The sequence below is a fragment of the Pelophylax lessonae genome, assembly GCF_965119305.1.
Source record: "Pelophylax lessonae genome assembly, chromosome: 9".
NCBI classification, from domain to species: domain Eukaryota; kingdom Metazoa; phylum Chordata; class Amphibia; order Anura; family Ranidae; genus Pelophylax; species Pelophylax lessonae.
The window spans coordinates 47,872,957-47,896,837 of record NC_138776.1 but is presented as its reverse complement, the minus strand read 5'-3'; positions in this window follow the sequence as shown (position 1 = coordinate 47,896,837).

Sequence of the window (23,881 nt, the reverse complement as noted above, 5' to 3'; positions counted from 1 at the left end):
AACATCACTGAGAATGTAGCCTATCCAATCACTAGAGACCGGTGACATCTCTGAAATTGTAGCCTTACCCGTTTACTAGAAACCAGTGACATCACTAAGAATGTAGCCTATACATTCAATAGAGACTGTTGACATCACTGAGAATGTATCCTATCCATTCACTAGAGACCGGTTGCGTCACTGAGAATGCAGCTTATCCATTCCCTAGAAACCAGTGATATCCATGGGAATGTAGGTCTAGCCATTTGCTAGAAACTGGTGACATCACTGAGAATGTAGCCTATCCATTCACCAGAAGCTGGTGACATCACTGAGAATGTAGCCTATCCATTCACCAGAAGCTGGTGACATCACTGAGAATGTAGCTTATCCATTCACTAGAGACCAGTGACATCACTAAAAATGTAGCCTATCAATTTACTACAGTTCGGTGACATCACTGAGAATGTAGCCTACCCCGGGCCGGCGCTATCTATAGGCAAGGTAGGCACCAGCCTAGAGCGCACATTAGTCAGGGGAGCTGGAGGTGCCCTCCATGGAAATCACATCCTCTGTGCCTCTAATGCCACCCGGCACTTATGGGGTTTGAGCTCCTCCTTGTGATCCAGCTCAACGCTCGCTTTGCTCCGCCCCTCCAGAGGATTACGGCTTGTAGATCAGGAGCTGAGCTTATTGTAATTAGACAAAAGGATGTGATCTTCAATCACATCCAGTGGGCGGGGCTTGTGCCTCTCTAGATGCTTCCCACTTCTCCGTGTTCTGGCAGAAGCAGATTGCTGCTCACCAGGCTCCCCTCCCTCATCTCACGCCTAGGACAGCATGTTGTTGGCCGGGCTGAGGAAGCAATTCCATAAAGCCAGCTAGGTGAGACAATGACGGTGTGTGTGTCCCCATCTCTCCCACCCCTCAAACAGTACACCCTCCATCCAGATACTGGCCTGCTCACTGTCTTCTCTTCATACCAGGGGGAGGGGCTGTATTGTGTGATATTGGGGGATCTATTGTATGCTATGGGGGAGAGGGGGCTGTATTGCATAATATGGTCGAGCTGTTTTGTGCGGACTGTAATGCGTTTATATGGGGGGGCTGTATTGGGTGATATAGTGGGCTGTATTCTATAATATGGGGGGCTGTATTGTGTGATATGGGGGGTGGGGTGGCTGGGTTGTATGATATGATATGGGGGGAGGCTGGACTGTGTGATATTGGGGGTGTGTATGGTGGACAGTGTCCCCATCTACCCAAATCCTGACCTCTGACCTCATCTGACTAATGATGATCTCTCTGTGATTGGCTGTCTCCATGACCTCATTCACATGGATGGTGGTGAAGCTGCATTATTGCCGACCGCCGGGAGGAGAAGTTGAGGTTGGTGGGGGCTGTACACAGGTCACAGAAGAAATTACCCCCCATTACAGCCCATGTAGGTGAATGGGGCAGGGTGTAATGTAGGTGGGTGTGGTTAGGGCTTTCTAGGGCTCTGCCAGGTGACAGGCAGCTGGGAGGAACCTGTCACCTCATCGTCATCACCGCCTGCTATCCCCCTGAGACCCCTTCTCTACCACCTCGTACATTACAGGGGAGTGCAGGGCTCCCATTATGTCCCATATTGTGTTTACCAGACACTATTACCACCACGTTGCAGGGCCGTACCCAGCACCGCAAAAATCTCCACCTCCACGAATACATGGGCATGGCAAAGGGGGTGGAGTCAGGGGCAGCAAAATTAGGTTTTGCCTAGGGTGTCAAAAATTCTGGCACCAGCCCTGAGCCTACCCGCTCACTAGAAACCAGTGACATCACTAAGAATGTGGCCTATACATTTAATAGAGACCGTTGACATCACTGAGAATGTAGCCTAGCCATTTACTAGAAACTGGTGACATCACTAAGAATGTAGCCTGTCCATTCACTAGAAGCTGGTGACATCACTGACAATGTAGCCTTTCCATTCACTAGAGACCGGTGACATCACTGAGATTGTAGCCTATGCATTTACTAGAGACCAGTGACATCACTGAGAATGTAGCCTATCCATTCACTATAAGCTGGGGACATCGCTGACAATGTAGCCTATCCATTCACTAGAGACCAGTGACATCACTGAGAATGTAGCCTGTGACGAGACCAATCTCGCCACTGGGCGTTGGAGAAGCCTGGTTGCTCGCCTCCTGCAATGGGACTATGGACCCTCTCATCAGCCCAGGCTAAACGTAAACCCCATTGCAATTTGACTGTTTGTGGCATCTGAGCGCTGTTTGGATATGTTGAGCGCTCAGATCCAGGCTATCTGGGGATGGGTTGAATGTAGGGGTTCTGTTCAGTAGACTGGGAGTTATGCATTTTTTGGTCTTTTTGTGTTTCTCTAACCATGCGGCTAATGGAGGTCTCTGTGCAAACTAGTTTTAGCTGCAGAGAGAGGGGGGGGGATTGTTTCCAGCAGCCCCCTCCTGAGGAATGTCTACTGATTTAAACTGAGTGCTTTTGTCTAGAGAGGGGGATGGTTTCCAGCAGCCCCCTCCTGAGGAATGTCTTCTGTGAGTCTGTAATGTGATACATGTCTGTTTGTGTTACAGTCTTCCATCTGGTCCTCTAGGGGAGTGTCCACCAGGTGGGAGACCTGCATAAATACAGGGGCAGGGAGCCCTCAATAAATATACCACTGCTTGACCTTCCACACGGAGCTTTGTCTCGTTCTTGGGGGGATTCACTGTATGCTGTTGGAGACCGATTGCTAGGAATGTAAGCTGATGTATGCTTCTCCTGTTCGTCTGCTAGCAGCTATTTGTGAGGTTCCAGGTTGGAGTGCTATATTGTATCCAGTTCGGGAGTCTGATGTTCTGCAGTAGCTGTGCCTGCTCTCTCAGAAAGGGGCATATCGCCTAAACGGATTTTAACCCCTTGTCTGCTGAAACGGTCCGTTACATTTGGTGGCAAGCGGCGAGATCGTTCCTACGGCCAGAAGGACAGCTACAGGAGACACCATTGCTCTGGATTTTACAATTGAGGGCAACGCATGTCCCAGTACAGCGACCCTGACAGCACCAGCATGGAACCAGCAGTGGAGTTCGATGAGGGTGCCATGGATGACCGAGATGCAGTCCGTAAAGGCATCTGGTACCAGGCACTGGGCATTGTAGAGTACCAGCGGGGTGAGAGACTCCCCAAGGAAGACCAGCGGTTGCAGAAGCGAGTAGCCCTGCGGATGCCCTTCCTGGGGGAGCAGCCCCGGGAGGAATGGGTAAAAGAATTGGAGCTCCGGGTATGGCAGGAGATGTGGCTGGAGGATGCCTACCAGGCGCTGTGGTGGTGTGTTGCACAGTACCTGCCCTGGACAGCCGAGCATGACAAGCCAGAGGGAGAGGAGTTTGATGGTCCTGGCTTGTTATGGGAGTCTTTTTCAGAGCTGGAATTTGGGAGCCCTACACAAGCCCGGTTCAGTGATCTCTTGGAGTGGAGGGAGAGCAGGTATGACTGGGACGACGCTCACGAAATTGAGCAAGACCTGGTCCACCTGGTGACCCTGGAGATGGAGCTAGAACAGGGCTACCAGCAGCTGTTCCAATACTATGAGAAGGCTCAGCAGGAGAGCAGCAGGACAGACCCATTCAGAGGGGACGAGATGGTAAAGTTTTACTGGGAAGAACCCCAGGTGGCCGGTAGAGATGGGACCGACGTCTCTCCACTGGTCCTGCAGGGAATTGGGAGCCCAGTCTCCATTCCCCAGCAGCAGTGTAAAGTGCAGGGAGAGGAGAGCAGCGTCCTCCCTCCCCAGCGGCAGGCTGAGTTAGAGGGGGCAGAGGTAGTTGTTCCTGCCCCCCAGCAGCAAAGTGATTTGCCAGGAAGGCAGTGGGAAGTCCAGGGAGAGGAGAGCAGTGTCCTCCCTCCCCAGCGGCAGTGTAATTTTTTGGGAATTGGGAGCCCAGTCTCCATTCCCCAGCGGGAGATACAGCAGGGAATTGAGAGCCCAGTCTCCATTCCCTAGCGGCAGAGTATCCTACAGGGAATAGAGAGCCCAGTCTCCTTTCCCCAGCAGCAGGACACTGTATTGGGAGCAGAGACAGTCGGTCTCACTCCGCAAAGACTGGAAGTATATTTGGGAGAGGAGCTTGTTACCCCCTCTCCCCATGGACAGTTTGATTTGTTGGGAATTGGGAGCCCAGTCTCCATCCCACAGCAGCAGCTTAACGTACCAGGGGGAGACAGTAAGCCCCCCAACAGTGCAGATGGGACCGTGGTCTCTGCACTCACAGCACAGGGGGTAGGGACAGTCGGTCCTGACCCCCAGCAACAGGGCTGTTTAGCCAAAGGGAAGACAGTCGGTTTTCCCCCACAGCAGCATGGTGGTGTATCTAAAGGGGAGACAGGCGGTCTCCCCCTCCAACAACCCGTCTCCAACCAGGCTACTTCTGTGGTAGCGCTGGCACCAGGGCAGAGTACCGCTGGTCTCTGCCCACTCAGCAACCCACCAAGGCAGTCTGCCAGTCTCCCACACAGCCAAGGTGAGGCACCTGGACATGGACAAATTTCTCTTCTACCCAGGTGTAGTAACCAGTTCTTTTGGGTGGGCTGTACTGCTGTTTCTGTTTTGTGGGTGGGCTGCTGGACTTACAAGGGCACTGACCGGCAGAAGGTCAGATACCCTGTTAGTCTGTTTGGAAAAGGGGAGAAATGTGACGAGACCAATCTCGCCACTGGGCGTTGGAGAAGCCTGGTTGCTCGCCTCCTGCAATGGGACTATGGACCCTCTCATCAGCCCAGGCTAAATGTAAACCCCATGGCAATTTGACTGTTTGTGGCATCTGAGCGCTGTTTGGATATGTTGAGCGCTCAGATCCAGGCTATCTGGGGATGGGTTGAATGTAGGGGTTCTGTTCAGTAGACTGGGAGTTATGCATTTTTTGGTCTTTTTGTGTTTCTCTAACCATGCGGCTAATGGAGGTCTCTGTGCAAACTAGTTTTAGCTGCAGAGAGAGGGGGGGGGATTGTTTCCAGCAGCCCCCTCCTGAGGAATGTCTACTGATTTAAACTGAGTGCTTTTGTCTAGAGAGGGGGATGGTTTCCAGCAGCCCCCTCCTGAGGAATGTCTTCTGTGAGTCTGTAATGTGATACATGTCTGTTTGTGTTACAGTCTTCCATCTGGTCCTCTAGGGGAGTGTCCACCAGGTGGGAGACCTGCATAAATACAGGGGCAGGGAGCCCTCAATAAATATACCACTGCTTGACCTTCCACACGGAGCTTTGTCTCGTTCTTGGGGGGATTCACTGTATGCTGTTGGAGACCGATTGCTAGGAATGTAAGCTGATGTATGCTTCTCATGTTCGTCTGCTAGCAGCTATTCGTGAGGTTCCAGGTTGGAGTGCTATATTGTATCCAGTTCGGGAGTCTGATGTTCTGCAGTAGCTGTGCCTGCTCTCTCAGAAAGGGGCATATCGCCTAAATGGATTTTAACCCCTTGTTTGCTGAAACGGTCTGTTACATAGCCTATCCATTTACTATAGTCTGGTGACATCACTGAGAATGTAGCCAATCCAATCACTAGAAACTGGTGACATCACTGAGAATATGGCCTATACATTCAATAGAGACCGTTGACATCACTGAGAATGTATCCTAGCCATTCACTAGAGACTGGTGACATCACTGAGAATGTATTCTAGCCATTCACCAGAGACCGTTGACATCACTGAGAATCAGTGGCGGCTGGTGCTCAACGTTTTTTTTAGGGGGGGGGGGGCGCAAACAGAAAAATGTAATAGGCCTTGCTTTGCGGCAAAAAACGCTGTAAAAAAATTGTGTGACTTTGAGGTCACAAAAGTGTGAAAGGGGCCTTCAGTAATTAAGGCATAGCGTGCCCCCTTTCAATGCACAGGGACCTGTGTGCCCCCTTTCAATGCACAGGGACCTGTGTGCCCCCTTTCAATGCACAGGGACCTGCGTGCCCCCTTTCAATGCACAGGGACCTGCGTGCCCCCTTTCAATGCACAGAGATCAGCGTGCCCCCTTTCAATGCACAGAGATCACCGTGCCCCATTTCAATGCAGAGATGCCGGCGTGCCCCCTTTCAATGCAGAGATTCCAGCGTGCCCCCTTTCAATGCACAGAGATGCCAGCGTGCCCCCTTTCAATGCACAGAGACCAGCGTGCCCCCTTTCAATGCACAGATGCCAGCGTGCCCCCTTTCAATGCAGAGATGCCAGCGTGCCCTCTTTCAATGCAGATATACCAGCGTGCCCCCATTCAATGCAGAGATGCCAGCGTGCCCCCATTCAATGCAGAGATGCCAGCGTGCCCCCTTTCAATGCAGAGTGAACAGCATGCCAAGTGCACTTACCTGTAGCGGCGGCTTCTCTTTAGTCTTCCGACGTCTCCTAGAGTCCTCAGTCCTCCCGCCTCCTCCTCGGCCAGTGGCATGGGGTTTGCCTTTCGGCCAATCAGGAAGCGTGTATCGGACCCGCTTCCTGATTGGCCAGGAGGAGGATCCGTGTGACAATAGCGAATTTTCATTTGCTATTGTCACACAATGGGTGGGCTCGGGGCGCACTGCTCTGCGCCCAGGGTCCACCCTTTGCTGAAGCCTATAAAGCCTCTGGCTCTAATCAGGTGACTAAAAAAAAAAAAGCCCCAATTGAACTCCATGCGCCCCGCATGCAGATTAGGGGGCCGGACGCATGGATAGGGGGGGCGGCGCCCCAACACACCGGCCGCCACTGCTGAGAATGTATCCTAGCCATTCACTAGAGACCGGTGACATCACTGAGAATGTAGCCTAGCCATTCACTAGAGACTGGTGACATCACTGAGAATGTAGCCTAGCCAATCACTAGAGACCGGTGACATCATGTGACAATGCAGCCTATCCATTTACTACAGTCCGGTGACATCGCTGAGAATGCAGCCTATCCATTGACTAGAAACCAGTGATATCCATGGGAACGTAGGTCTATCCATTCACTAGAGACTGCAAATAGAATAAACATTTAGAATAGTTGTGAAGCCTTGCTGGATGACATTGGGTTTGCTCTGTGCACTGTATAATATGCATACCTCCCATCTGTCCTGAAAAACAGACATAAATAGAATAGACGTAAGTGGATGGCATCTGTTTACATCCATTCAGATCCATCTAAAGGGAAAATGATGCAGACTTACAAAAAAAGTACCTGAAAAGACATGGATGTAAGCTATATATAAACAGATGATCCTCTGTTTGCATCCGCTCACCCATATACAAACATTGTGGTTCAGTCTGGATCCATCTGAAAAGCTGACTTTTGCTAAAAAAAAGATCTTAAAGGAACAGACGTAAACGGATGTCATCCATTTACATCCATTCTGATCCATTTCAACAGACCTGGATGTTGCTGACGTGAATGTAAAATGGATGTACACAAATGCTAATCTATTTACACCTGTTTAATCCATGAAGGGATGGATGGAAATGGACAGACAGAATGCCCCTGTAAAAGGGGGCTTAATAAGAAACCATCAGGAGGAGAAACAATAAAGCTCATGAGGGGGGGCGTACGTACAGGGGTGACCCGGGCCCATCCGGCCCTCTTGTGCACCTGGATAGGGAGGGCGGCATATTGAGGAACCAATGCCCTCCATTTCCCCCCTGCAGCCTTTCGGCTGTATTTGTTTCTCCTCCTGATGATTTCCTATTAGACCATTTTACAGGGGTGTTTGTTTTTCATGCTGTGATCAGGCTCCTGTGTACTCCCCCAGCCCCCCTCATCATTATTATTTTTTACTAATAATGGTGGCGATCTGCGATTTTTAGTGGGACCGCGACTTTTCGGCGGACAGATCGGACCCCTAACTGACATTTTTGACACTTTTGGGGGGAACCAGTGACATTACTAAAGTAATCAGTTTCTGTAATAATGACACCTGCAGGGCAGGGGTAAACACCAGGGGTGATCAAAGGGTTAAATGTGAGCTTAGGGGGGTGCTTTCTAACTTGGGGGGGGGGGGGGTGGGCTTGTGGAATAAAAACAGGGACCTGTATTTCTAAATAGGAGAAACACAGGAGCCCTGTGTTGATTACTGAGAGAACAACGGTCTGCTGTGTTTACATCAGCAGACCGCTGTTCTCTCTCCACAGGGAGCAATCGTGGGTGCCTGGCGGCAATCGCGACCCCGTGCATCAGCTTCTCCTGTGGCGAATGGGGGTAGGCGCGCACCCCCAGGATTGCTCCCGCGAACCTCCGTACAGGTATTGAAACATTAGAAGTCTGTTTAGATCCCTGATATTTCACCAAAGTCTCTAAAAAGGGCTCCTAAAAAATTGTAAAACATAATAAAAAAAAATGTAAATAAATAAATATACAAATAAAAAAAATGGTAAAAAAAAATAAATAAATAAAAAACGACTGACACCAGTGGCAGAACTACCAGTGTCGCAGCGGTTGCACTTGTGACGGATCCCTGGCGTTCCGCCCTTGCAGGGGGGAAGGGGGGGTTGGGCGAAATAATTATACAAATAAAATAAAATGGTAAAAATATAATAAAAATAAAAAACTACTGACACCAGTGGTGGAACTACCAGTGTCGCAGCGGTTGCACTTGTGGCCGAGCCCTGGCGTTCCGCCCTTGCAGGGGGGAAGGGGGGGTTGGGGGAAATGATTATACAAATAAAATAAAATGGTAAAAATATAATAAAAATAAAAAACTACTGCCACCAGTGGCGGAACTACCAGTGTTGCAGTGGTTGCACTTGTGACCGAGTCCTGGCGCTCTGCCCCTGCAAGGGAGGAGGGGGGGTTGGGGGTCAGGGGCCCTTTATGGGTTCTTGCTCTGGAGCCCTGAAGGTTCTAGTTACACCTCAGGATGGGACTATATAGAATCTTGTGTGCTATGTGATTCATTCAGAGACTCAGAGTCTCTTGTTATTGCTCATTTTACAAATCATGAGCTGTGCCTTCTCTTTTCAGCTCTCTTCTTCACTCATTCTGAAAGAGGAATATCAGTGACAATAAATTGAATCAGATTCCCTTTCATGATGCCATTCATTCAAACTCTTTAGTCAGTGCCGGATTACCAAATAGTCACCAGCCAACCATCTCCTGTACATTTACTGCGGCACGCAGCCGCTTACAGGCAAAGTGATGTAGTACTACGTCACTCGCCAAAGAGCCTGTAGGGGGCGAGTGCGCGCCACCGGCGGCACGCTCCCGCCCCGCTTGTTCCCTGCCTAGCCAGCACGTGTGACCGGCGGCTCCGATGTCTGCCGGCCACTCGCGATCTCCCTCAGGAGTGGGAGAAAGACAGACAGCCGTCTGTCATTCTCCCTGAAGAAATGATAGAGGCTATGTGATCCTGCTATGTAGGATCGTATGTCTCTGTGATTACTTCACTAGCCTCGCCCCCTAACAGTTAGAATCACGCCCCTAGGGACACACCTAACCCCTTGATCACCAGTAAAGTTAACCCCTTGCCTGCCAGTGTCATTTTACAGTAACAATGCATATTTATAGCAGTGTATTAATGTCACTGGTACCCCCAAAAGTGTCAAAAATGTCAGTCAGGGGTCCGATCTGTCCGAAACAATGCCGCAGTCCGCAGATCGCCGCCATTACTAGTTAATAAAAAATAATAATAAAAATGACATAAATCTTTCCCTTAGTTATAAAACGCAATAACTTTTGTGCAAACCAATCAAAATACGCTTATTGCAATTTTTTTTATCAAAAATATGTAGCAGAAAACAAATTGGCCTAAAATGTTAAAAAATTTTGATTTTTACCTTTTTTTTGTAATATAAAAAATGTGAAAAATATTGCTATTTTTTCAAAATTGTCGCTCTTTTTTTGTTTATAGCGCAAAACATAAAAATCGCACAGGTGATCAAATACCACCAAAAGAAAGCTCTGTTTGTAGAAAAAAAAGGACGTCAATTTCATTTGGGTACATCGTTGCAGGACCGTGCAATTGTCCGTTAAAGTCACGCAGTGCCGAATCGCAAAATAGGGCATGGTCATTGAGCAGCCAAATCCTCCAGGGCTTAAGTGGTTAAGAGCCCCATGACAACAGAACAAAATATAATTTATAATATTATTGATTTGATCCTGAAAGGAAATTACAATGAAGCTTTCTTAAGATGCTTACAAGAGACAGAAAACAAAAAAAAGAATCAACTCAAAGAAAGGAAAAGTTTACATTAACTGCTTGCCAACTGCATCACTTACATGTACGGCGGCAAAGCGGCCCCTCTACATTGATATGTGATCCAGTACTTCTGGGTTGGGGGCACTCGCGTGTGGGGGGTGTGCCCAACGCCCCAGCTCTGCTTTGATTAGTCACAGCATAATTCGATCAGTGGGTGCCGTCCAATGATTGACCTCTGGCACCCGCTGATCGGTCCTGCCGCTTCAGGGAAGGGAGCTCTGTGTTGTAAAAGTCTTTTGGTGTACCTCCCAGTCAGCGTCAGCTAGTGTCAGATTGCTCACCACACTATCACAGTCCCACTATAAGTCACTGGTCACCACCATTAAAAGAGATGTATGGGATTCTTTTTTCTTTCCCCATTTATACTTACCTAGGTGGATGCTGCATCGGTCCCCCAGCGCCTCTACACTGAGAACCAAACGATCAAACACCACCAATTGCTTGGTTCTGCTGCTGACTGTCAGTCCACGCTCTCTGCTCTGCCCCCTCCTCGCTCATCGGAGCGCTGGGCTGTCGAGGGGCGGGGAGCGGCTGGCTCAGGCTCTCAGCAGCTCACTGAGAAGCTGAGACGGGTGTCGGTCCAGGCACCCGGCGGATCCTGACTCCGCGGTCCTGATGACACGGTGCCTGCACTGACTTCTGTGACGTCAGCAGAGAACGGACTTCTGCTGAAAACGGGTCACAGGAGCGCAGAACGAAATGCACCCTTGTGATCCATAGGAGATGTACAGCCAAACGAGCTTCTATATATAATATATATTTATATACTAAATGCTACAACTTTCACTCACACTAAACATTATACACTTATTGGGACTTTATTGACTAGAGACATGTAGCGGAATACATTTTGGCCTAAATTTATGAAGAATTTTAAAAATTGTTATTGGATATATATTTTATAGCAAGAAAAAAAAATATTGTTTTTTTTTTTCCCAAATTTTTCGTTTATATAGCAAAAAATAAAAACCCAGAGGTGATCAAATACCACCAAAAGAAAGCTCCATTTCTTTGGAAAAAATGATATAAATTGAATTTGTGTACAGTGTTGCATGACTACGCAATTGCCAGTTCATGAATAGCAAAAAATACCCTGCTTTGCTTTTCTGCCTCCTCCGCTGCCACATTTGGCACCTTTCGGGGGGGGGGGGGGGCTGGGTACCTGTGCAGCCCCCCTCCTTCTTCCTCCACTGTCGGGCCATTCACAAAGCGCAAGGCTTTACTGCTGGTTTACCATAGCCGAGCTGGCGGCGGCAGCACCCGAGAGCCGATTGAAAAAAATGGCTCCTGAAGACACCGCTGGATTCATGGAATGGTAAATGTCCTAATATTAAGTCTGCTGACTTTTATTTTTTTCTGAAGGAGCTTGGAGCTCCTCTTTAAAGTACATAAACCAGAGACATCAGGTTTACATTACAGACATTTTTTGCGATACAGCACTGCGTTACTTTATTTGACAATTGCGCGGCCGTGTGACTCTGTCCCCAAATAAGATCAATGTCCTTTTTCCCCCACAAATAGAGCTTTCTTTTGATGGTATTTGATCACCTCCGTCCGAGGGCCGTGACGTCACTTCCTAGATGCCGGGCTGTAGACTAAGGGCGACGCGTTACGGAGCATGCGCTCCTTCTTCAAGCCGAAGAAGGAGCACATGCTCCGTAACGCGTCGCCATTAGTCTTCAGCCTGGCATCTAGAAAGTGACGTCGCGGCCCTCAGACGGACGAGCCCCAGCAATCTATAGACCAGGGAAGCCTCCTGCCAGCACACAGGGGACCCCTACTCCCAGAAAGAGCTGTGACTGCAACAAGAGGGACCCCCTTGATGCCGATGCCAAGGACAATCTAATACTATCCCCCGCTTTTTATACTACTCTTATGAGTAAAAATTTTTGATTCTGTATTAAAATGTTTAACTGCTACACTTAGAATGGCGCTTGTGTTCTTCTCCCCTTTGTTTTGATGACAAAGCCGCTTCTTTCTGCACCACCAGCAGCCGTCACAGTGTGCAGATATCCCATTGGAACTCTTCCTGCCTCCCCCCCCCTTCCATTTGATTCACCACAGACTGCCTAAGACTTATTGTTCACCTGGCTTGCGCCAATACCTATTTGTCAGCATCCAATTGAATGCTGATGTCCAATGGGACTTTGGCAGCCATCTTGGGTCAGGCAGAGTCTATTTAAGATTCTAGCTCCTGGGTTTGGCACAAATTTTGCATGTGGACAGAGTAGGGACAGGGACCATCTGTCAGGAGCAGTGCTTAGCATCAGGGAGGTGCCAGATGAGTAGGGAAGGTGCAGGGACATGCCATCCTACCTAGGTAGGACCAGCCAGGCCGCATTCTGCTCCTTGAGACAGATGCTGTCAGCACACCTGAGACCTACTTCTGCTACTCATTGCTGTACATCCTGTGAGTGCGCTGGGCTTGTTGTGTTTTACTGAACTGCAATTTCAATACAGTTCTGTTATCTGCAACTGGACTCTGAGTGTTTACTGTCGCTGCATCATGCTGCACCTACACTGGTATTTGAATTCTCTCTCCCTGAGCTGTAGAAGATTCTTCTAGGGGCAGGGGGAAACAATCAAACTTCCAGTCTGTGAAGCCCCAAGCAGACCAATCTAAACAATCCCTGCTCCTGTGATTACAGCAGAAGCCTAAAAAATTTAATTTTCCTAACAGCCTAACCAAGAAGGCATTATTACATACACTATATTACCTGGGAAGGCTGTCCACAAGGTTTACGGGTGTGTCTATGGGAATGTTTGACCATTCTTCCAGAAGCGCATTTGTAAGGTCAGGCACTGATGTTGGACAAGAAGGCCTCTGCCTCAAATTCATCCCAAAGGTGTTCTATCAGGTTGAGGTCAGGACTCTGTGCAGGCCAGTCAAGTTCCTCCACCCCAAACTCGCTCATCCATGTCCTTATGGATCTTGCTTTGTGCACTGGTCCAAATCATTTGGTGGAGGGGGTATTATGATGTGGGCTTGTTTTTCAGGTCGGGTTGGACTTGGCTTCTTAGTGAAGGGAACTAATAAGGCGTCAGCATTCCAAGACATGTTGGACAATTTCATGCTCCCAACTTTGTGGGAACAGTTTGGGGATGCCCCCTTCCTGTTCCAATAATACTGTACACCAGTGCACAAAGCAAAGCCCATAAAGACATAGATGGGGGTGAAGAAACTTGATTGGCCTGCACAGAGTCCTGACCTCAACCTGAAAGAACACCTTTGGGATGGACTAGAGCAGAGACTGCGAGCCAGGCCTTCTCTTCCACATCAGTTGTTATATGAATAACAAAAACACAAAAAGGCTTCTTCCAAGTACAATTCTTTATTCCAACATGGTTAGCGGTGACAACATGACAGATGCTGACGTGTTTCGGCTTTACGCCTTCCTCATAGCATGTACATGTACAATAAAATCAAACTTATACAATGTGAAAACTGCTCCTAAAACTAGGGGCGGTACATACTTAATTGCAATTAACATCAATACATAACACCAGAGGAGAGGTGGTGTGTTCAAGTCGGTCAAGAATCAAGGAAGGTGTCCCATAGGAAAACAAACATTAAGTGCCAGTCCACACTTATGCGATGACAGACACCGCATGCGACTCGGAGCGCACTGCCCCTAAAATCACACGCAATGTCTGTGCGACGCAAACTTAGCCACACCGATTGCATGGGCGAATCCGAATCTGAATCGCACCGAACACGCACATACCCTAATTTAGGTTTGCAGCAGAATCGGATCGTATGGTGGTTCACACCAGTGCGATCCGTCTCATGCGTGAATTGTCAGCTAGCACCATGACACGCGAGCTGCCCCAGGGGTGTTGTAAATTAAGCATTGACACCCCCAGCGATTCGCATACGGCAGTGCGAATCGCCATGAAAATTCAATGTGACTCAGGAACCTGCAGTAGATTTGCAGGGCTCCCGCATCGCACAAGTGCGAACCGGCACCAACCCTTAATAAACTTCACAATTAACCACTTAAGCCCCGGAAGATATTACCCCCTTCCTGACCAGGGGGTTTTTTGCGATTTTTTTACTGCGTGACTTCAACAGACAATTGCACGGTCGTGCAACGCTGTACCTAAACGAATTTCACGTCCTTTTTTTCCCACAAACAGAGCTTTCTTTTGGTGGTATTTGATCACCTGTGCGATTTTTTGATCATGCGCTATAAACAAAAAAAGAGCGTAAATTTTGCAAAAATAACAATATTTTTCACTTTTTTTTATATGAAATTCCCCCCAAAAAAATGTAAAATCAAAATTTTTTTAACATTTTCGGCCAATTTGTTTTATGCTACATATGTTTGGTAAAAAAAATCGCAAAAAGCGTATTTTGATTGGTTTGCGCAAAAGTTATCGCGTTTACTAACAAAGGGAAAGATTTTTGTCATTTTTGGTGTTTTTTTTTAACGAGTAATGGCGGCGATCTGCGATTTTTTTTTTTGCGGTACTGCGACATTGCGGCGGACAGATCGGACCCTTGACTGACATCTTTGACACTTTTGGGGGTACCAGTGACATTACTGCAGTAATCAGTGCTATACATATGCACTGTTACTGTAAAAATGACACTGGCAGGGAAGGGGTTAACTGTATTGGAGAGGGAGGGGTTAAGTGTGTCCCTAGGGGCGTGTTTCTAACTGTGATTGGACATGTCTCCTATTGTAAAAACAGAGATCAACGGTTCTACATAGTAGAACCGTCTAATCTCCGTTTTTACACAGGGGAGAATGACAGGCGGCTTGTATACAGAAGCCGCCCGCCTTTCTCCCGCTCTACCGACGATCGTAGTGTGACCGGCGGACATCGGGTCCGCCGGTCACACGCCCGGACTCCTCTGTGAACGAGCCGAGGCGGGCGCGCGCCCGCTATTGGCTCAAAACCCGGTGACAGGCGAGCGACGTAGACCTACGTCACTCTGCCTGGCCGGGGCTGACTGCCGCAGTAAATATACTGTGCGCAGTCGGCAAGCGGTTAATGGCATTCTTTTCCACATCAGTGCCTGACTTTACAAATGCGCTTCTGGAAGAATGGTCAAACATTCCCATAGACACACTCCTAAATCTTGTGGACAGCCTTCCCAGAAGAGTTGAAGCTGTTATAGCTGCAAAGGGTGGGCCAACTCAATATTGAACCCTACGGACTAAGACTCGGATGCCAGTAAAGTTCATGTGCGTGTAAAGGCAGGCGTCCCAATACTTTTGATAATATAGTGTATATATATTTAGCTGCTGCCTGGAGTTCACCTTTCTGAATGGGTTCTATATATTGATTATAGGCTGGAGATGGTAGCCTATAGGTATTATACCTTCGTAGGCTCACTTGTGTCTTGTAAATTCTGCCTTTGTTGGATGTAACGTAAGAAAAAGCAATTATAAATAATCCAAAATAAAGGTACATTGATACATTTTTATGTATCCCAGAAAAGCAATTACACGAGCGCTCAGCACAGCAGATTGAAACAGACACAAGTCGAGCGTTCCCACTTTAATGTGTAATGTATTTTGCTCTGTGGGACATGTGCTGGAAGCAAGGCACCCAGTTCTTCCTGCTCTAATCGTATCCTGCGCACTGATTAATGGATCAGAGACAGCCCGAGATGTACGCTAATGCAATTACGTCACCTCATTGTTTCAGATTCCCGTCATGTCCCCCCCTTTGGCGGCACTTGATCCATTTTTTTCAAAGCATATCACAGCTGCTGATTTCCTCGCTGTCAGCCCCACTAGAGCCGGTGTCAGCCTTTGTGTTCTATCAAACGCATCGAAATCTTCCTTGTAGCCCTCTCGCTGTGGGGGCCCTCAGGCGCTCTGTAAGTTGCTTAACAAATTGCACGATTTTTTTTTTCCTTCCCCAGGCTCCTGCAAACCCATGCCAGTTTGTTTAATAAAAAACAGAAATAAACAAGGTAATAAAACTCTTCCATCATCTCGGTAGAATTGGCAGGGTGCTTGTCAATGGCGTCAGTTTCCTGGCGTCACTTAGGAGAGTCTCTGGCGCGGTTCGTCTTATTTGGCGGTTTTTAATAACGGCGTATTAAAATCAAAGTGATCGAGTATTCTGTTTCATTCATGTTGAAAAATTTCAAGGAAGGCAATTGTCTTTTTACAATGTTTTGTTTAGGCAAAGATATGAATGTGATTGGAATAAGTTGTAAGTATTTGGGAGCGTGGCGTTAGAAGTAAGCAATGCCTTAAGCCCCGTACACACGCATCGATTATTGGCTGGGAATTTTCGGCCAACGTCCGATCGGCCGATTTTCGGCTTGTTAGTATGATGCTTTCGACAACCGACTCCGACTTTTCGGCCGAATCAAATCTGGTGTGCAGGCTATAAAATTTTTGTTGGCCGTCAACACAACGGCCGATTTTCCGTCAGTCAGTACAGATTTCGGCAGACAAAAATCTGATGAGCATGACTGGGCATGCTCAGAGAAGAAAAAACACACGGAAAGTAAACCAGCACATGACATCACTTCTGAAGTAGATTTTTGTTGGCCGAGAAAATTCGTGTGCAGTCTAGGCACATTCCAACCAACAAAACACCACTCTGGACAAAAGTCAGACGATCGGTCAGCCGATAATCGTTGCGTGTGTACGAGGCATTAGGCTTCTTCCATTGTGTGTCTCTTGGTTGGATCAGGTGGAGCCCATGTATATGGAGAAGATCTGGGAGTCTTGGTAGATGATAGACTAGGCAACAGCATGCAATGTCAAGCGGCAGCTGCCAAAGCCAGCAGAATATTAGCATGCATAAAGAAAGGGATGTATTCCAGAGATAAGACTATAATCCTTCCACTTTATAAAACTCTGGTCTGACCACATCTGGAGTATTCTGTCCAGTTCTGGTCACCAGTCCTCAGGAGGGATGTGTTGGAGCTGGAGAGAGTCCAGAGAAGGGCAACTAAACTAATTAGGGGGTTGGAGGACCTTAATTATGAAGAGCGTCTGCTGATTTATTCTCCCTGGAGAAGAGACGCCTGAGAGGGGACATGATAGCAATTTATAAATATCTCAATGGTGATCTCGGCATAGAAAAACAGCTATTCAGTCGAAGGGATTGCATGAGGACTCGAGGGCATACAATGCGATTCGAGGAGAAGTGTTTTCACCTCAGGCAACGTGGGGGGTTCTTTACTGTTAGGGCTACAAGATTGTGGAATTCTCTACCACAAGAGGTGGTTTCTGCGGGAAGTATGGTGGCTTTCAAAAGACTCTTAGACGTACATCTCAAGGATCAGAACATTCAGGGGTATGAGAGATGATTACAGCCACACACACCTACACAGGTTGAACTGGATGGACTATTGTCTTTATTCAACCTCACCTACTATGTAACTATGAGAATAGGACACAGACCAACTAAAGACCATTTAACCCCCCCAGAACTCCAGGTCCTTCCTACGCTAGTAGTACTGCATGATGCATCAGTTCTTTACTTTGACCAGCTCCAGGAGTAGATAGGTGAGCAGCCTCTTCAGCTATTGAGCAGGCCCAATGCCTCTTTCCTTAAAGAGTCAGCAGGTCCCTCATATTCTATTACTCCAGGATTCCTTTGAGCGGGGCTTTTTTTCCTCAGAGAATAGGTTCAGGAACTCCTCCCTTTCGAGTCACCCTTTGACTCTGCCCCTTACCCACCTCCAAGCACCTTTCCTTGGTTCCACCCCTTACCCACCTCACAATACCGCCCCTTTTAGAGAATACAGACCAAGTATTATTTTGTGGTGTATTTTGTATGGAATTTGGTAATGATAACAAGAAAGACAGTCAAATAGATCTAGAAACAATGGACACTCCAATGACAATAAATCCAACCCAGCAACAAAGACCCCTCCCTCAACAGTACATCCCTCCCAGCAACAACTGACCCCCTGCAACATAAGATTCACCCCCTGCAAAAATAGATCCCTTCCAGAAACAAAAGGTTCCTCAGTAGCCAACATCAATAGACCCTACAGTAGCCAGCAACAAAGACTAATCCATTCCTCAAAAGTACATCCATCCCAGCAACAACTGACCCCCAGCAACATAAGACTCACCACCAGCAACAATAGACCCCTCATGAACAACAGAAGAACTCCCCAACAACAATAGACCCCCCTTCCTACACAAAAATAGATCCCTCCAGCAACATTAGATCCCTCATCAGCCAGCACACCCCAGGGCCTGCTATTACATACATTCAGTTCTGGAAGTGCTGGAACTGCCTTCCCCCTGAAAAAAAGCCCTGCCTTTGATAGGGGAGCCTAAATACACTATATGGCTAAAGGTGTACGGGAACCCCCTCCAAATAATTGAGTTCAACTGTTTCCATTGAAGGGTACTGTTAATGCTACGGAAAACAGAGACATTTTACACAAGTGTGCACCCCCCAACCTTGCTGAAGGCCCTTTTGTTTTCCAGCATAACTACAAATTTCAGATCCACAAAGACATCATTTGACCAGTTTGGTGAGAAAGAACCTCAACCCTACTGGACACCTTTAGGATGAATTGGAATGTCAATTGTGAACCGATCTTCTCATTCAGGATCAGTACCTAACCTCACAAATGGGAACAAATTCCACTGACACCCTACAAAATCTTGTGGGTTGCCTACCTAAGATATTGGAGGCTTTTATGGCGGCAAAGGGGAGGACAACTCCATATTATTGGCTATAGTTTAGGAATGGAATGTCTGCCAAGCACATATACACTATATTGTCAAAGGTTTTGGGACGCCTGCCTTTACACGCACATGAACTTTAACCACTTCAGCTCCGGAAGGTTTTACCCCCTTAATGACCAGGCAATGTGATATGGCACTGCGTTACTTTACTGACAATTGCGCGGTTGTGCAGTGCTGTACCCAAATAGAATTGATGTCTTTTTTTCCCCACAAATAGAGCTTTCTTTTGGTGGTATTTTATCACTTCTGCGGTTTTTATTTTTTTGTGCTATAAAAAAAAAAAAAAAAAAAAAATTTACTTTCTGCTATTAAACTGTCCCAATAAAAAAATAAAAAATAAATGTTTTCATCAATTTAGACCAATATGTATTCTGCTACATATTTTTGGTAAAAAAAAAACAAGCTATAGTGTCTACAAACTAGGGGTAATATTTATGGACTTTTTTTTTTATTGTTTTTACTAGTAATGGCGGCGATCAAAAAATTTTTTTAACGGGACTGCGACATTGCGGTAGACAGATCTGACACTGAGTGACACTTTTTGGGAACAAGTGACACCAATACAGTGCTAAAAAATGCACTGTTACTGTCTAAATGACAATGGCAGGGAAGGGGTTAACACTAGGGGTGATCAAGGGGTTAAGTGTGCTCCTAGGGAGTGCTTTCTAACTGTGGGAGGAATGGATGCACTGGAGGAAAAGAGAGATCTGTGCTGATATACAAGATCTCTCTTTTCCTCCCTGATAGAACAGCAGTCTGCCTTATTTACATAGAAACATAGAAACATAGAATGTGTCGGCAGATAAGAACCATTTGGCCCATCTAGTCTGCCCAATATATCTGAATCCTATGAATAGTCCCTGGCCCTATCTTATATGAAGGATAGCCTTATGCCTATCCCATGCATGCTTAAACTCCTTCACTGTATTTGCAGCTACCACTTCTGCAGGAAGGTTATTCCATGCATCCACTACTCTCTCAGTAAAGTAATACTTCCTCATATTACTTTTAAACCTTTGCCCCTCTAATTTAAAACTGTGTCCTCTTGTGGTAGTTTTTCTTCTTTTAAATATGCTCTCCTCCTTTACCGAGTTGATTCCCTTTATGTATTTAAAATTTTCTATCATATCCCCTCTGTCTCTTCTTTCTTCCAAGCTATACCTTTCCTGGTAAGTTTTTTCCTGCAATCCATGTACTAGTTTAGTAGCTCTTCTCTGAACTCTCTCTAGAGTATCTATATCCTTCTGGAGATATGGCCTCCAGTACTGCGCACAATACTCCAAGTGAGGTCTCACCAGTGTTCTGTACAGCGGCATAAGCACTTCTCTCTTTCTACTGCTTATACCTCTCCCTATACATCCAAGCATTCTGCTGGCATTTCGTGCTGCTCTATTACATTGTCTTCCCACCTTTAAGTCTTCTGAAATAATTACTCCTAAATCCCTTTCCTCAGATACTGAGGTCAGGACTGTGTCAAATATTCTATATTCTGCCCTTGGGTTTTTACGCCCCAGGTGCATTATCTTGCACTTATCCACATTAAATTTCAGTTGCCAGAGTTCTGACCATTCTTCTAGTTTTCCTAAATCCTTTTCCATTTGGCGTTTCCCTCCAGGAACATCAACCCTGTTACATATCTTTGTGTCATCAGCAAAAAGACAAACCTTACCATCGAGGCCTTTTGCAATAGCACTTATGAAGATATTAAACAAAATTGGTCCCAGTACAGATCCCTGAGGTACCCCACTGGTAACATGACCTTGTTCTGAATGTTCTCCATTGACTACAACCCTCTGTTGTCTGTCACCCAGCCACTGCCTAATCCACTCAACAATATGGGAGTCCATGCTCAATGACTGCAGTTTATTGATAAGTCTTCTATGTGGGACAGTGTCAAAAGCCTTACTAAAATCTAGATATGCAATGTCTACTGCACCTCCACCGTCTATTATTTACATAGGCAGATCGCCATTCTATCATCCACTGAACGATCAGCGGGTCCTGGCAGGCATCACGGCTGCCGGACCCGCTGATTGGCTCCCGCTGTGTCCTATCACAGCGGTAGTGGAGCTCCGGGGGAAGGGCGCGTGTGCCCCCCAACATGCGTGCACAGGTATATATGCGGCAGGCAGTCCGGAAAGGGTTTATGGCATCCCAGTTTTAGTCAGTAACGTTCAATATTCGGTTGGCCCACCATTTGCAGCTATAACAGCTTCAATTCTTCTGGACCATTCTTCCAGAAGCACATTTTTTGAGGTCAGGCACTGATGTTGGACGAGAAAGCCTGGCTCACAGTCTCCGCTCTAATTTATCCCAAAGATGTTCTATCAGGTTGGGGTCAGGACTCTGTGCAGGCCAGTCAAGTTTCTCCACCCCAAACTAGCTCATCCATGTCTTTATGGACCTTGCTTTGTACACTGGTGACCAGTCATGTTGGAACAGGAAGGCGCCATCCCCAAACTGTTCCCACACTATTGGTAGCATAAAATTGTCCAAAATGTCTTGGTATGCTGACGCCTTGATAATTCCCTTCACTGGAACTAAGGGGCCAAACCCAACCCCTGAAAAACAACCCACACCATAATCCCCCCTCCACCAAATGATTTGGACCAGTGCACAAAGCAAGGTCAATAAAGATATGGATGAGCGAGTTTGGGGTGGACTTGACTTGATTGCCCTGAGTCCTGACCTCAACCCAATAAAACACCTTTGGGATGAATTAGATCAGAGATTGCAAGCCAGGCCAACCCCAAAATCTGTACCAGACCCTTATCTGAGCATGCAGCCCAGCAGGTCAGGAATGGGGAGGGGACGAGCGAGCGAGCGCCCCCCCCCTCCTTAACCGTAGGGGACAAGGGCCTCTTCCCGACAGTCCTGGGCTGTGATTGTCAGGGTCTATGGTCCGGGGCCTTATCGGAATCTGGAAGCCCCCTTTAACAAGGGGACCCCCAGATCCCTGACATCATGTGATGTCAAAAGAGGGCAGTGCCACCGGGTGACATAGCCAGGTGGCCCTGCCCCTTGCCTATATAAAAAAAATATCAAAGCGCAGAGTGGGCAGACGGCGGGAGGCCTCACAAGAGACGAGTGTGTTTTTTATTTTTTCTATTTTTCAAATCCAGCGGGCGGCGTGATTGATAATGGATTTACACCTTTATTTTTTAATAAAGGACTTGTCATAAAATGTTTCTTGGGCTTGTTACTTTTTGATACTTTTTTGGGTGAATGGGTAAGGGTACGATGTGCCCGATACCCAGTCACATGGGGGGGGGGTGGCGGGTCTGAGGGCCTTCTTATTAAAGGGGGCTTCCAGATTTCGATAAGCCCCCAGCCCGCAGACCCCAACAACCACAGCCACAGTGGCACCTCTCTGAGTCGGCTGGTAAGCATGGTGCAGCAGCTATTACTGCGCTGCTATATCACAGGGAAGATGTGGTAATGTGGTTGGGTTTACTTCATGACTTCATGTGTTAGCTGGTGGTGGACTTCAAACTGGGCACTCACTGTCTTGTTGTATACTATTGCTAGATATCCCAGGGAACAGTGGTTGGGCTTAGTTCATGACTTCATGTGTTAGCTGGTGGACTTCAAACTGGGGTGTCATCCTGGGAGCATGGTGCCAGCAAATAAAAAGTGTCTGATATATAGTATGTCAGTAGGGCTATCATTGGCATTGCTGATCCCAAATGTGTATAGTACATACAGCCAGTAGCGGCCAGTCACGTTGTCACTGACTCCCAGTCCCTGTGTGTTGCTGCTCCTGGTTGCGCTGCATCACTGGGGACCCCTCATAATGGGCACAGCAGGTTACAGACCTGGGAACTCAGCACAGGGATAGTGGGAACTGGGAACACCTTATAATTGGTACAGCAGGGGTACAGACCCAGGAACTCCGCACAGGGATAGTGGGAACCCCTCATACTGGTCACATCAGGGGTACAGACCCGGGAACTAAGCACAGGGATGGTGAGAAACTGCCATTCCACTCCCTGACAGCGAGGTGTGAGGTTACTTGTTCCTTAGCTTGTGTGCTTCCAGAAGCCAGGAGCTAGAGTTGCTTCTCTGCCCCAGGAGGGATGCTGGATCCTGGGGAGGACCCCGGCAGGGGCCCCCTGGATAGGCCTGAGACTAGGCCTCAGTCTATGGAAGACATTGGTTCTGGCTCAAGGAGGGATGAATCCCTGTCTACCTTTAGACAAAGAATTGTGAACAAGCTGACGCGGATTGAGAAAGAGGAGGAGAAATTGTCAGCTTTAAAAGCTGAATTTAAAAAGAAAAAGTTGTTTTGTGCCAAACTCTACCGTAAGAAGAGACTGGCTCTGAGGCCTGAATTGAAGGATTTAGAGCAAGCTTTGAAGAAGCAGAAAGAGCTGGTGAGCTCTCTGAAGGAAAGCAGCGGAGCATTTAAGGAAAAATACAGGAATGCGGAACGTTTCAGCCGTATGAGGAGAGGAGTCGTTTCCAGCATGGAGAGTGACCTAGCCAGTGAGGAGATGCAGGTACCGACAGAGACAGCAGAGAGTGAGAAAGTGGGCCCGGAAGATGAGCCCAGCTCTTCAACACCTCAGACATCTGCTGAGCCCCCAATGGCAGAGGCCTCAGTCTCCCTCCCTCTGCAGCAGCAATGTGCAGCATCTGAGCAGGAGGTTGAGGGGGGTACTGGCATGTTGGAGTTCATCAGTGAGCTGGAATCCCCTCTGGGTGGAAGAAAGTTAAATTTTTCTGCGGATTCCTCAGATGAGGAGATGGATACCATTCCTCGCCCTGTGAAAGAGAGACCTGTGGAGAAAGGAAGATTTACCATGAAGTCTGCAACAACCAGGAGGAAGTTTGATCCCACCATCAGCCGTGACACAGCAGAGGTAACACAGCAAGCAGGTACAGTGTGTGTGCAAGGTGGTGATATGAACTTTAATAGTGACAATGTGCTTGCTGAGGTTTGGAGTGCTATGGGCTCTGTCAGCCCAGACCCATAGACAATGTGCAGCATGCAGTACAACCTGATGCACCTGCTGGAAAAACT